Consider the following 14975-nt stretch of genomic DNA (forward strand, 5'->3'; position numbering starts at 1 on the left):
ATAAATGTGTTTCAAAGACATTCAGATGGTTTCTTTGAGATGCTGCAGCCATAACATGATGGCGCCTGACGGGGCTACAATGAGGCCGCAACCAGCAGATCATAAGTCAGATAATATTGTTATCATGCAAATAAGAATAATAAGTGGAAGGAATTGTCAAAATAACATGTTTTCCTTTTTGAAAACCGACTACCCAATATTTCAGCATATTCCCAGTTAAAACAGTAGATGGGAAAACATAAATGTTTCACATAGTAGCGTTAACAGATAGATCTCTTTTACTTTCATTCCATAAATTATCTTGCAGATTACATTACATGTCATTTAGCTGACGCTTTTATCCAAAGCGACTTACAATAAGTGCATTAAACCATGAGTCCAAACTCAGAACAACAAGAATCAAGCAAGTACAATTTCTTCAATAACGTTAAACTACAAAGTGCTATCAGTAAGAGCCATTTAAGTGCTACTAAAGTGTTAAACTACAAAGTGCTATCAGTAAGAGACATTTAAGTGCTACTACGGCGCTACCTTCCCTATTCAAGGTATAGTCGAAAAAAGATGTCACGGACAACCCTGTGGTGGCACAATGCTGCCACAGCCTCATTGGGTGCAGGGTCTGTGTGGACCGATGGACCGCCACCAACAATCACTGCCCCAAATTCAGGGACAAGGCCTTTGAAGGCAAACAATTTTCCATTTCAGGGATGGGGGACAATATTGAAATGTTGAGGGACACCATCCGAAATTGATTTTAAAATTTTTATAAATGGTTGTTTTTTTTGTTCTTGATCTATGTGAGTTCTTTGTTTATTGCTTATTTATTGCGAATGACACGAATCGCGCGTCGCGAAAAGAAAAAATGGAGGACACTCACCATTGCGGTTTGTGGACACCCCGAGATCTTCAACACATCTTCGTATGATTACAGAAATCGATTGAAGAAAGATGTTGCTTGGAAAGCAGTTAGTGAGGACGTGGGAATACCTGGTAAGTTTTTATTGTATGTATATGTGTTTGATTCTAACTATTTTTTGTACTTTACTACGAACCAATCGCCGGCATATGTGTTTCATGTCAGTGGAGGTATGCCGAAAAAAATGGAAGGGACTGAGGGACACGTACCTCAAAGAAAAGAGGAGGGCTACGGATAAAAGAAGTGGCTCAGGAGCAGGGTCACTTAAAAAATGGAAGTATTCTGCGGTCCTGTCTTTCCTCGACCCCTTTATTACCCCGAGGGAGACTAGCGGAAACATGGGGTTATAAAATTGTTTTATTGTTAATATTTAAAGATGAATCAGATCAGTCATTGGAGGACATTGAGGGAGAGCCTCAATGTGCTGCTCCCTCCAAACCACCAGGTATGTGCATGACCAAAGTTGGATTCCATTTTTTTGTATGATTATAATTTATGCATTCATGTTATGTATTTCACTATGACAAATATTAGCTTTACAAGATGAAAGTGATGGAGTCAGAGGGAGAGGGACATCGAAGAGCAGCTGCTCACTGCTCTGAGAAGTGCCTCTTCTGCTCCACCACCATCAGAAGATGAGCTGTTTCTCAAAAGCCTGCTTCCTTCCCTGGAAAGACTACCACCCCAGCAGAAGGATTATGTCAAATTTCAAATTCATAAACTCATTTATGAAGCCAGCACTGTGGTGCTGAATTTGGAAAATGTGGAATAAATGTATGGGGGACAATCTTTCCAGGGAACGAACCAGTTATGTTATGTTACAATAAATACACTTTATTTATGGTTATTTGTCCATGTTATTTATTTTAGTTTTACAAGAAAACTCTTAACAAACAAAGGAAATTTTGATCACTAGTAATGTGTTGTTGGCTCTTAAAGGAGCCGTTTTGGATGTGCTTGGACATTACACAGTGTCTTGCTATGGGACAGTTCCTTCAGCAGAGAGAAGGATGTGAAGGCCTCCCTCACCCTGATGGCCTCTTTCGCTGAGTTATTGGCAGCAATTCTTCCAAGATCTGGCAGTGGCTCACCGTAGACTTTTACACAGCGTATTAAAAAAAAGAAAGAATAAGTAGTATTAAATCTTAAACAAGCCTCCGCGGGTTATACGCCGCTAATTTAGCGGTACCTGACAAACTCTCGAAACGACCACCGGTAATGAACGGAACAAAGCAGCAGCAACGCAAGTGAAGTGCGTTTTCTCATGCCCCGTAGTTTTCACAGTTACTGACCTCGTCTTTCTTATACACAGTACGAGTGAGAGGAAGATCGAAGGTCAATCGATCGGGCCAATAAAATGCTCGGCTATTTTCTCTTTTGTGAAGTTGGACAGTTTTTCTTCAAAGTCCGCAGGTGCTGTTGGCAGAGTGGCGTACGTGCTCTGATGCTCAGGCCTTTTCATTTAAAAAACCGTAGATACCACGATGGTCCGCCTCTGAAATCCTCAATATTCTTTTCTGCCTGATAATATAAATGCTTGTATATTATTATAATGTTATGCTCGTCAGGTTACTCAAGTTCAGAATAACACATAGCAGGTGAAATTTGTGTCTGGGAATGTGTGTGTTTATTTCTGGGGATGAGCGATGGCGGAAATAAATCCCAAAAGTTAATATAATCTCATAATAGGGTTTCATCCAATATAGGTAGATTAAATGATTGTCATGAACTGTAGAGTGCCTAAAGTGGTGTTAATTGTATACCAATAGACAAAGAGAAAGAGAAAATGTAGGTTTAACAGTTTGAGGTTTAAAGTCAATTTTGTGTTGACAAAGATTTATCATGATTTTAGCAGTTAAAACCATGTCTAATTTGTGTTTCAAAAGGTGGCTACTTTGAGGAGTCAAAAATGTAGATTACGTTTTGTTAAACTGATTTATTTATTACTCTTAGCCCGCTCATCAAGCTCCTTCCTCTATTTGTGCTCTCCCATCTGCCTTTGTCCAGTCTCCCAGCCCTACATTTAACCCTTGGAATTGGAACATGTACTTGGGCCGCGACTCCCATATCAGGTGCTCCCTGTGGCGTTTTACCTGGAAAAATCCTAAAACGAACAGATGACTTAACACTACCACATTTCTGCTACCCAGACTCCCACACAGACTCACCGAGTCGGCTTTTATGAACGAGCACAGACTCATCAGCCAAACCCACAGCCTGAGTGGCAGTTATAACTCTACGCTCAGTAAGATATGTGACAACACGACTGGGCAGAGTGTTCTTAAACAGTTCCAAGATGACCAAATTGCAGAAACTCTCAAAATCATTGACATCAGAAGACATACACCAATGATTGAAATTATTTGTAAGTTCCCTCGCAAACTCCATATGAGACTGGTTGACCTTCTTTTCCCATGTCCTAAAACGATGGCGATACGCTTCAGGGACCAACTCGTATGCCTTCAGGACAGCATCCGTGACTGATTTATAAGTTAGATCATCCCCTAAAGCTACATATGCCTCCTGTGCTTTTCCTGACACACTGCAACAGCAAAGTTTGCTCAGAGTCCGACCAATTTCTTGCCCTTGTAACCCGTTTAAAGTTACAAGTAGACAGGGTGATATCCTCACCCTTTTTGGCTTATGGGGCACTTCGGTCTGGCCCCAATCGCTTGAGGGAAGCGGAATGGCTGTCATTTTAGAGAGAAGGGCAGAGGAGAGGTATAATTAGATACTAGATTGCACTAATTAAGTGCCCATTTTATACTAAATGCGCTATTATCAAAGACAGTGGTTTACCCTGATGTGGTGCTAACTTAGCTTAGCTAACTAGCTAATAGTAAATAACTAACCTAATTAGCTCAACGTTAATTATCGTTAGAAAACGTTAGTCCTCAACACCTCGCTCCTTCAGCGGGAAAGTACTTGTTACTTTCTGTAATTTGAATGACATTTAGACAAAACGTTAAGATGCTGAAGTAGCTAATATATTGTATTGTCAAATGGCCATTTTGACTCCTTAACTCCTGTTACTAGCTAACAAGTTAACTGGTTAACATTAGGACTAGCTTGTAGGTCAACTAGTTAACGGTAGTTAGTCCTAACAACCAGTTAAGGAGTCAAAATGTCTGTTGAAGACTTTGACAATACAATATATGAGCTACCTTACTTCAAAAACGGAACTTGTTGTCTAACTGTTACCTGTAGTGCAAATTACCGAAAGTAACATATAGCTTGATGTGCTCCTGCTTAAAGTTAACGGATTACGGTTAGCTAACGTCACGGTGTACTGAACTGGACAACAAAAGCTATGATTTATCCGGATTTATCTGACGTGACACAGTTTCCGGTCTTTTTCTTTGGCGATCGTGATCAAAGAATCTACGTGTCAAATTTCATGAACATATATGGACGTTTATATGTCTAATTAAAATTAACTAACATATAACATATTCATGTATTTTATAACTAGCTTTACACTACTTTTTCTAGCCAATGAAAATATACCATCATGTGTAATGTAATCTGTAGTTGAGGGGAGGGAGGGAGGCAGGCAGAAATGTTTGACGTCTAAAAAAGAAAAAGTTGCGACTGTGGTAAAAACTAACAAATAATCGCAGCACTATAAGGGAGGCAGCTGTTTGTTTGTTGCTCAACATATCGGTGGGTTGTACTAGCCAGTGAGGTGGTTCTGAAGTTCTTGTTCTCAGTTTGAGCTACTGGGGACCCAGAGACACTACCAGCTCCCTCCAGCAGCAGGAGAACGAGAAGGCCATAACCTGCTTTCAAGCTGATGGCGTGTTAGTGTTTTGCTGTAGTTTGAATGTTGTCACATGATGGTATTATAAAAACAATGAACATGAAAAAAACTTTCACATTTAATATGTTTGTATTTCTTTGTACATATGTCGAGAACAAAATGAGACAAGTTCGCAGATGTCGGAGGAGGGATTTATTTAATGATTATTTTTAATTAAAAAATATTTTTAAATGATTTTTTATTTAGATTTCTTTAATATACATATATTTTAATAAATACATTTATTAATTTGGTTTATGTGGTTGTTTATTTTCTATTAGGGAATACCTTTGAGAGTATATATATATAGTTGTCTTCACTTTTAGGATGATTATCCCTTTGGAATGATGCAGCTGCCGGTCTAAACCTCGACCTAATCAAAGCACAATATGTGAACATTCTCTCTGCAAAGGTTGACTTTAGCAGAACTAAATTAGAGGGTTTTTAGTAAAGACCGTTTAGGTGAGGTCTCGCAAATGTCCATTTTGTTTTATCATGTACCAAACTATATATTTCCCTTGTACATTGTAACAGGTTTCCCTGTTACCCGGTGAGTCTCGGACTTGTACAGAGGCAGCACACAGCTTGAGGTTGTTTCAAAAGGCTTTATTTGCTGACAAACACACATATAGGCCCGGTGACGTTCCTCGCTCTCCCCCCCGCCTCTCAGTCCCTCCTGCTCTTTATTGAGAAGCGAGCCAGATTAACCCCAGCTGAGGCTGATTAACCCTCAGCCCCAGCTGAAACTGATTAGACATCATCCCAGCACTGTTCCCTGAACCACATCCCCGCTCCACCCACTCTACACCTGAGTCTAACCACACCCCACTGCCACATACATCACTAATGGTGTTCAATACATCCAAATACAGTGGTAACATACACAATGCCAAACTAAACTAAGGTGTTAAACCGCTAAACTAAAGAAACAGTTAAACAGTTGTTTGGTTGTTCATACAAAACCCATTTTTATGGTTTGTTCCGAACTCACAGAAGCAGAAATCACAATGATTGTTCAGTAAATTACTTAAAGCCTGGAATACTTAAAAACAGGAGTCAAGTTTAAGTCCTGAGACTTCAGATGATTTAAATACAGAGGACTTGGGTGACTTAAATTTAAATGATTTTCCATTGTGGTGGCACACACTGTTGCACTGTTGAGTCTTTTAAAGTTGAAATTATGAATATTGAAGAAACAGAACTTGTCTATGAAATCATTTATTTATGTTTGGTGAGCTTTCAATTTGCCCAAAAGCTCAGCCAGTAAAAGGTTGACTTTGATATTGTCAACCTGTTATTGTTACAAAGTGGCAAAAATCATTATTAATGAATATATGTTTTTTTTTAAATCATAACTTGGATTTATTTACAACAAAAGGAGACTGCTCTTCATTCTTTGTTCTTTGTTATTTAGGAATATGCCCCCTGTGACCACAATATATATATATCATTAATAATGTCTTAAAAACAGATTATAATTGTCCAGGTTTATAACTTTTTTAATTATATTTTCGTGCATCCTCGGAAAATACATTAAACACAAAGAAATTAATTAATCTACTTAATTGTAATGTTTTGATAAGCCAAACCTCACTATCCCCACAAATAAATGTCTCTGGAGAAAGAAGACGGCGCCCTCCTTCCTGATGTCATAGCAGGCTCCCACCACAAGAGGGCAGAGCGGGACAAGACAAGTTCCTCCCACCTGCTATACTGAGGAGATGAGCGCCTATTGATACATTGTTTACATACAATGCAGTGTCCAATATATCGTACGGTCTCTCTGTATAGGTGAGATATGTATAGCATGTTCTACATGGGTGCAGGTTTTCTTCTGATTTAAAAAAATAAAACAGCTGTCTGGAGGCAATAAAGGCTGGTGTGTATGCATTAAGGGGGAAAGCAAGGGCTCGGTGATGATGCTGCCTCTATCTGGTCATTATGTGCAGCCTCAAGACACAGGCACATCCTTATTAAATATCTGCATCACCACAACATTATAAACAAAAATTAACCTTTTGTATCACATTTTTCTTCCAAAAATATGTTGAAATGTTCAGGCTCTGTCCTAAATGATCTAACTTTTTTTTTACTCTGTCAGATATTTTTGGGCAGGTGATAGAACCTGATCCTTTGGTTGCCATATTCTTTTCTCAAACCACAAACTGGATATAAGAAGTGGTCGTAGTCATTACATTTTTAAACTTAGATTACAATTCAGAATCCAGGATTCTGAATTGTCGGCAGTGCCAGGAAGTCTTAACCTGCAGTTTCTATAGTTTTAAGTCTCCTAAACATGAATATGTAACTTGGAGTTTGAGGTGTTTTTCCAGTTTAGGAGAACTAGCCTGCGCACTAACAACGTTACATATGCTGCAATATTGTAATCAGAATCAGAATCATTTATGACTAATTGTAATCTAAGTTTAAAAATGTAATATGTATCGTTTGATGGTTAGTAGCAATACTGTGAGCATGCAATATGAGCATGTGTTGCAGAAGGTCGGTATGGGACCTCCGTAACTGAAGGACCACCAGATTGGCGAGACTGAAATGAATAAGAATCTGCAATAGTAAAATTATGCAGTCCATAGTTGATCTTCAGAGGATGCTTCTTTGGAAATGATTGACTCCCTACAAGTCCATCACTATTGAGCACAACATGTGGTTGAAGTCAACCCAGCATTTATTTATTTATGTGTAAAGTCCTGATTACATACAGACTATATATAAATATGATATTCTGCTTTTCTGTGACTTGAAGGCTGATCGAGGGGAAACAAAATCATTTTACAGTCACAATTCACACAAAGCCTAACGCTCAGGTTACTATTGGATGTCTTTATTTGTGGGTGCGATGGCAAGCGCAGCTTTTTCAAATTCTGGCACCGGCTGTGTCAAGCTACCCACAGACAGACTAAGCAGTACCGGACATTGAGCAAATTTACCTTTCAGAATAAAATGTGATAAACTATACATCGGCCCAATGTATGCAAACATAATATTTTTCTAAGAAATTATAGTTGTATAAAGTATACTATTTTGAGGAGCTTTATTTATACAAGGTCTTTCGAATCACAAATTAAGAATAACATAATGTATAACATAATAAATTTAAAGTATTTTTTTTCAATGTATATATTAATGTTTTTAAGTGTGCCGCATGGGTTTTGAAACGTCATGCTCGTTGAAAAGCTGAACGATGAAATATGTGTCGCGTTACCATGAGCATGAAATACCAACATTTACTGCTATCATGTTTCAGCCTTTCAGTAATATTCACCATGCAGCTGGTTGGCAAAATTATTTATTAATTTTCGGCAGCCCTGATATAGTGAGAGACATGGACCATAGACTGTGACTAGAGTTCAAAACATGACTTACTTGTTCTACTGCACCAGTTAGTCATTACTGAGAGGTTTATCCTGGGAGAAAAAAAACACACTAACCGGAAGAGTCCTCCGTGTCCCGCAGTCGGACTTGACGCTAGTCTACAACACCGGGGAGTGGAAGACACACCGCGGCTGTCATGTGAGGAACAGGTCGCTGGAGAGAAGCGCCGCGCCGACATTCATGCGTGAACCGACCCGTGGGGATAGCTGTGGGACTTCCACTACCGACACACTGAGGATACAAGCCTGGAGACCTCCAGCGGGACTGCTGCCCGTTTATTTTATCTTCATTCATGGGCTCTCCGGTGTGAGGAGCGGACAGACGCACTTTCCTACCTGAGCGTGAGTACACGACCGACGCCTACGTAGAAACGGCTCACAATGTCCGACTTTCGGCTCGTTCTGCCGGCGGAATGATTCATTTAGTTCGGTCTGCGCGCGGTTTTTGTCGAGTGCCGCTGAAGGATGAACCCCCGGCTGTAACGTCAGAGACCGGAGAGGTGCACCAGGTAACGTGTGCAAGGCCCTGAGCGACGGCGTCTTGCTGCAATTTACTCAATGCAATGGATAGTTAAGATATTTGGCTGTCAGATCAAATGTATATTCTAATCCATGAAAAGATTTAAATACGTTTAACTTGATTGAACTGCATTATATATTTATATATATGTGTGTGAGTTTGCATGGCTACTTTCACATGGATTATGGATTTGAGGTAAACAAGCATCAATAAGTGCAATTGTTGCAAGTGGCTTATAGTTGCTGAATGTGAGATTTGGAAGCAGCTTGGTCAGCATGAAGGGCTAACAGGTCAGAGGTCCAGGACTTGAGCAAATCCTTGAATGCTGCTTTTTAAACGGGGGGTTATTGTTGAAAAAATAAGCTTGTTATCTTGTTGTTGCTGATTCTACATAATAGCTGCCGACTAAATGTGCATTTTAAAACTTTCCCCAACCCCAACTTTGAGGCGGAAGGAGGAATCTAAAGTGTATTTGCTTTCCAGCAGCAAGTTGTATCTGGAATAGTATTATTGTAATCCCACAGGGAAGTAAAAGTACCTGCATGTAGAATGCTATGTGAGGGACTTGTGGAGTCATGAATGCAGTGCTGAGCTGCTAATGGGACTCTATTGCATGATGGCAAACCTGTAATGTATTGTACAGGAAGTTGCATAGAGTCTATCGTTTTGATTTGTTTTATGTTTGTGGCCTCCATAGAGACTTCTTTGTGTCCACGAATCATAACTGAATCTTATAACAATTGTATGTAGAACGTCCCTTTTTTCCATTTATGCTTTGAACTCAACTGACCATTTCATGTATCCTTTTCCTACTTATCTGTACCACCATGATGCTAGTGGGAGGAGGACAACAAAAAAAGCTGTTACACAAGCCAACACTTCCTGGAATGAGTGGTTGACTTATAAGGGGGTGTCGCCGCATATCGGCCCAGGAGGGGTAGAAGCAGCAAGACCAAAATACACCAGGGAGCCAAAGCGTCACTGGCTGAGCAGTTTGCTGCTGTCAGAGGAGAAAGGCCAAGTACAGACAGCGTTCCTGTTGGCTGTTCTACAAATGCAGACGCACGTGCATCCTTCAGATGGTTAACGCCTGATTCAACAACACGACTAATGCTGCAGGAAAAAGTTGCAATTGCAGCAATGGCAGTCTGACAATATCGGCAAAGCATTTCAGAGATGGCGAGAAAATGTAATGCAAATAGTTTAGCCTTCTGCTAACCGTACCCAAAGGCTCACGGCTTCGGCTAGACATTTAAAGCTTTGCTTGAAGCAATTCATAGAATAGCTTTGAATGTAAAAAAGAATTGGAATGAAGTCTGTATGTTTTGGCGTCCAAATGCTATTTTCCCAAGCTCTTGCTAAAAACCACCCCATTGACCTGATGTAGGTTGCTGCATGATTACGTTCTACATAAATATACTTACCCATCTGTGGTCAGTGTATCACATAGTTAGACGGCGCACAATAACGTAAACTAACCGATCGATACCCCAGCAACTCCTGTATTAGGTTAGATTGGAGAGTGTGTTGCTGAGACGGAGGTCTCCAACAAAGTTTGGAAAAGTGCCATTTTAGTGTTCAAGTGTTAGGAAGATACTGTATGTGGCTTGTGAAAAATCGGTCCATTATTTACTTTGGTGACTAGGGCCCGAAAGAATCGGTCCCAATCTTGTGTTCAAGTTTACATTTCCCATTGGAGACATTGCCGAAGTATCTTGAACTTGGTCGAGCAGGTGGGCAACAGGTGTTGCCGATCGGAGCCAAGGAAAAGTTGGCAGTTAAGTTGTTGAGTGGTTGTAAATGTACAGTGTAGGTATATCTGTTTGTCAATGAATAGAGGTGTCACGATTTTGATTCTAAATCGAAAACCGCTGAACTTGAACTTTCGATTTTTGACTTTCGAAACCAAAAAAATATTGTTGTTGAGCCACAGTTTGGAAACATTGAGACCCTTGAGGCTAACATGTTGGACAACAGCAGTCCAAGTATCTAATGCTTATAAGCTTACAAAATCCTACACTACCCACCCCACTGTTTGAAGACCTCCCTAAAACGGGGACTTAAATTGAATTTTAACTCTACATAGTTTATTTCAGTGTGCGTGCGCGTGCGCGCGTACGCCTGTGTGTATGTGGTAAAGTTTTATACGATTGTTCAATACTATACTTCCACTATAAATCAGATTTATTTTTATTCATTTGGTGTATGGTTGGCTGCTAAATTTTAAGACAACCTTGAAGCGACGTGGACACACTGTGTGGGATGTAGCGCCACAACAACTGCTTGCATATTGTTAATAAGCCTAATCCAGGCCCCAAATCTCGACAATGTGTGGTGTTAATATTGTGCGGATTAAGGAAGCGATTTCTTGGGCTCACATGCACCAATTAAAGCCTATCTCGGCACAAGCAAGCATATGGTCTTGTATTGTTCAAGCCAAGCTACTGCTGTCTGTGTCGTAAGAGGGGCCGAGTGAGGCCTGACTTGTAAGCACATATTGTTTTTCAGTCATTTATGTTTCGCAGTGCACAGCTTCTTAGCTGCACAAGAGTTAGTAGCTATACGCATTCATATGCATATATATATATATATATATATATATATATATATATATATATGTATGTGTGTGTATATATATATATATATATATATATATATATATATATATATATATATATTTATATGTGTGTATATATACATATATATATATTTATATGTGTGTATATATATATATATATATATATATGTGTGTGTGTGTGTGTGTATATATATATATGTGTGTGTATATATATGTGTGTATATATATATATATATATATATGTGTGTGTGTGTATATATATGTGTGTATATATATATATGTGTGTGTGTGTATATATATATATATATATATATATATATATATATATATATATATATATATATATATATATATATATATATATATATATGCTAATTTAATTTACAGGTGTAGTCCCCGATATGTATTCACATCCCATAAAATACAAGTTCAAGACGTGGATTTACAGTACGGTAGAGTAGCGGGGGAAGTGGAGATGGAAATTTGAATTGGATAAGTCATGGAAGTTTTTTGTTCCACATGTATCAGGGTTTTTTGGTCTGCAACAAAGCAAAACCCAGTTCATTGCACATCAATTTGATTATGTGGAATGTAGCTGTTTTGTTATTTCAGCTGGTAGGTCGGTTGGTTAGATGTGTATTGGCGTTCAATTTCATGTTCTGTCAATACAGAAACAAAAAATATGTGTTTAAAAAAAAACAAACAATATTGTTGAAAGGAGACTTGCAATACAGTTTGATATTTGGGCCTAATGCAACATTTTCATGTCAAGTCTATGTTTAACATTATAACTAATTAAAGCATTTTACCAACATATTCTGTGCTAATTCAACCCAAGATGAAAAGGTAGTGTAAACTCATATTTTTACATTGAAACTTATAGTACAAACAATAGCTATCATTGCATGTAGTTATGTTGCTGATATCATCAATGCCAATTAAGACCGTGTTACTAAACCTTTCCATTTACAGTCTTTTTGGTTTTATTGGTGTTTACCACACGTTTGGACACTTTCCATGATCCCACCAAAAGTAAGAATCAACAACATAGCCCTTATTAGTAAAACCGTGATCAAAGAACAAGTGTGATAGGGTAGATCCTTGAAAATAAGGAATCGTTAATCCTTTTATTTTTATCCCTTAAATTAGATCATAAACTACTGTTTGAACAGCGTCGAGAGCTCTGGGAGACGGAGTAGTTCTTCTCCTCAATGTACAAACATTGTATGTACAAACAGTAGTGTCCTTGCACTGAATGCATTTCTGGACAGATTTAAGTTTATGTTTTCTACAGTATATTGTTGAAAGTGTCAAAAGCATTGGTATAGAATTGCTTGTAAGAGTTGGTAGAAATAAGAAATATAAAAACCTTCAGAAACCTCAAAATGTATGAAGATAAAGATGGCAGTTTTTGGTTTCTTTTTATTTCTTTTTGACATTTTAGCCCAACAGCAACAGTCTGTTTTGGGGATCCAACTTTGACTGTTTGAGAGTCATGAGAGTGAATTTCTTGAAGATCAGACCTTTGTTTAATTACTCAGATTGTACCTCTGGCTATGGTAAATACAAATGGATGTTCCCATGTCCTTCATATTATAAGCCTGTGAGGGCCGTGTGTTTCATTGTACTCATTATTTTAGTCTCGTACTTTGAAAAGAAAGGTTTTCCATTTTGAGAGATGCTTACTTGCCAAGAGCTGACTAGATTAAAACCTGTCTCTATGGTAAATATGAAGCGAGAGCCAAAAGGCCATGGGCTAGCATTAGCATAAAGGCTAAATACTGGAAATACTGGCAAGCCTGGCTCTGTTAAAGAATGTGCCTACCAACACTATTAAAGCCATATAAATAAGAGTAGTTACGATAGTTAAAACCATTTATTGTCATTTTTGTTTGTGTACAAATAAAACAAACAAGAAACAACGTGTTACGCTAAGCTAGGTAATCGCTTCCTGGCTATAGCTAGAACACACCGACATGAGGGCGCTGTCAATCTTCTATTCTCATTTAACTCTGGGGAGGAAATGTGAATAAGTGTATTTCCTGAAATGTCTTCCTTAAAGCAATATTGCTTCATGGAAGACATTTTTTTCTTGAAGCATTTGACTGTAGTCCAGTTAGCGTAGGGTTAGCATTGTCGTCTCAGTACGCAGCTGACTTTAAGAGCAGCTGTTGTCATGACTAAACCTTTTGTCTGTGTGTGATTTCAGAGTGATTTCCATGCATTTGAATTTTGGTTGTTTCAATTACGGATATTTACATCTGATGAACCAGACAGGAGATACAACTTGTGTGTGTGCATGTGCGCATGCGTGTGTGTGCGCGTGTGTGTGCATGTGCGCATGTGTATGTCGTAAAACTCAGCTGTCTCCTAAAGGCTGAAGGCGTGATAACGTGACCAGTCTAGTCCAGCTGAAGAACTCCAACATGGCAGCCATGCGTTGTCTCGTACACTGTTGGCCTTGATAGATCACATACGCTCTAAACAGTGGGACCTGAGAGCTGTTTACAGTAGGACCTGCTGCCGTTGGGCTTTAATTGTCACAAAGGCACAAAAAAAAGTTTTTATTTGACCTGGATCATAGTAGGCTTAACATTACCATGAATGGCAAATTTCAACACACTTTTTGAGCAGGAAACATCTACAATGAAAGGTGCCCTCTGGAGTCTTTGAGCACTAGTAGCGCTACGGAACCACGTTGTTACGAACTGCTTTCCGTTTTATCTGTATTATGAACATGCACGTAGGCCTGGTAATACGGAGTGCTTTTTTTGTGAGGAACAGAGTATAAACACAACCTTTTTAAAGAACCATCGGAACATCGTGCTCTTTCTGACATACTGCCATTTACCTTTTCTTTCTTTTCTTTGCACTTCCATATCAAATGAAACTTGTGCGTTCAGCCTCGGTTCTGTACATTACATTAATGACCCACTCCAGTGTGCTGTGGTCTCCCACCCGAGGAATAACAAATATGCAGCTGATGAGTAGTCTGCTCCCTTTTCGAGCCTCTTATCTGTGGGTGAAGTATGGGTGTTGCTCTCAGCTGTGGGCCAGCCTGATGTGGTCTAGAGATATTCACGCAGAAGTTTCCCCTCCGGAAAGGCTGTTTGCAGTGAGAGCGGTTGGTGACTTTGTTTGCATGTATATTTTATTTTTAGTCTTTGTTCATTTTGAAGGTTTTATTTCGGAAATGTGAAGAGAAAAAAAAAAGGAAACGTCTTTTTTAAATAGGTCAAATTATGGCAGGACGTACACTTTGAGTGACATTGGACACACGATCTTGACATATTTCCAACGTATTTATTGGAACAAGAGGAAGGCTGAAGTGTCATTTGGAGAGCAAAAGGTGAAAGCAGTTGAAATGTGTCAATGATAGATTTGAATTCTGTATTCATCAGCTTTCCATTATTTCTGGCTCAGTAACCAATATGTCTGTGTTTAGTGGATCCCTATAATAAAACTAATGCTGGAGGACATCTTGTTTCAGCACTGACATCTCGATGTGCAAATTAACTCAATCATGTATACAGTATTTCCCATTAGTTTCCTAATGTAGAATATTTTTGCCTCATCACCATTCACATCTTTATACAACCGATGTGTTTTTGATTTTTGTTTTACTACATCACATTTCTTTATGTAAAAAAAAAAAAAAAAAAAGCACACAAGCTTTCCTTCAAACCAACAAGTACAGATTGGAGGAGCCATTATGGAAACAGATGAACTCTCAGACTGTTCCGATTAAATCAAACTCAATTTGATGACGT

The 14975-nt window shown here is 38.8% G+C and overlaps 1 protein-coding gene across 3 annotated transcripts in view; it reads left to right on the forward strand.

Annotated features, from left to right (window-relative positions):
• Positions 1–8221: 8221 nt before the first annotated feature.
• The window catches only part of mical2b (microtubule associated monooxygenase, calponin and LIM domain containing 2b), a 46405-nt gene continuing 39651 nt past the window's right edge, over positions 8222–14975 (forward strand). For 2 of the 3 annotated variants that reach the window (XM_034534617.1, XM_034534618.1), the window contains exon 1: positions 8222–8449. The gene's annotated coding sequence lies outside the window, so the exon portion shown is untranslated. Of the gene's footprint in view, positions 8450–14299; positions 14330–14439; positions 14555–14975 lie in introns of those variants that run through there. The other variant, XM_034534616.1, reaches the window with a different exon arrangement.

The sequence above is a fragment of the Cyclopterus lumpus genome, chromosome 6, assembly GCF_009769545.1.
Source record: "Cyclopterus lumpus isolate fCycLum1 chromosome 6, fCycLum1.pri, whole genome shotgun sequence".
Classification (NCBI taxonomy): domain Eukaryota; kingdom Metazoa; phylum Chordata; class Actinopteri; order Perciformes; family Cyclopteridae; genus Cyclopterus; species Cyclopterus lumpus.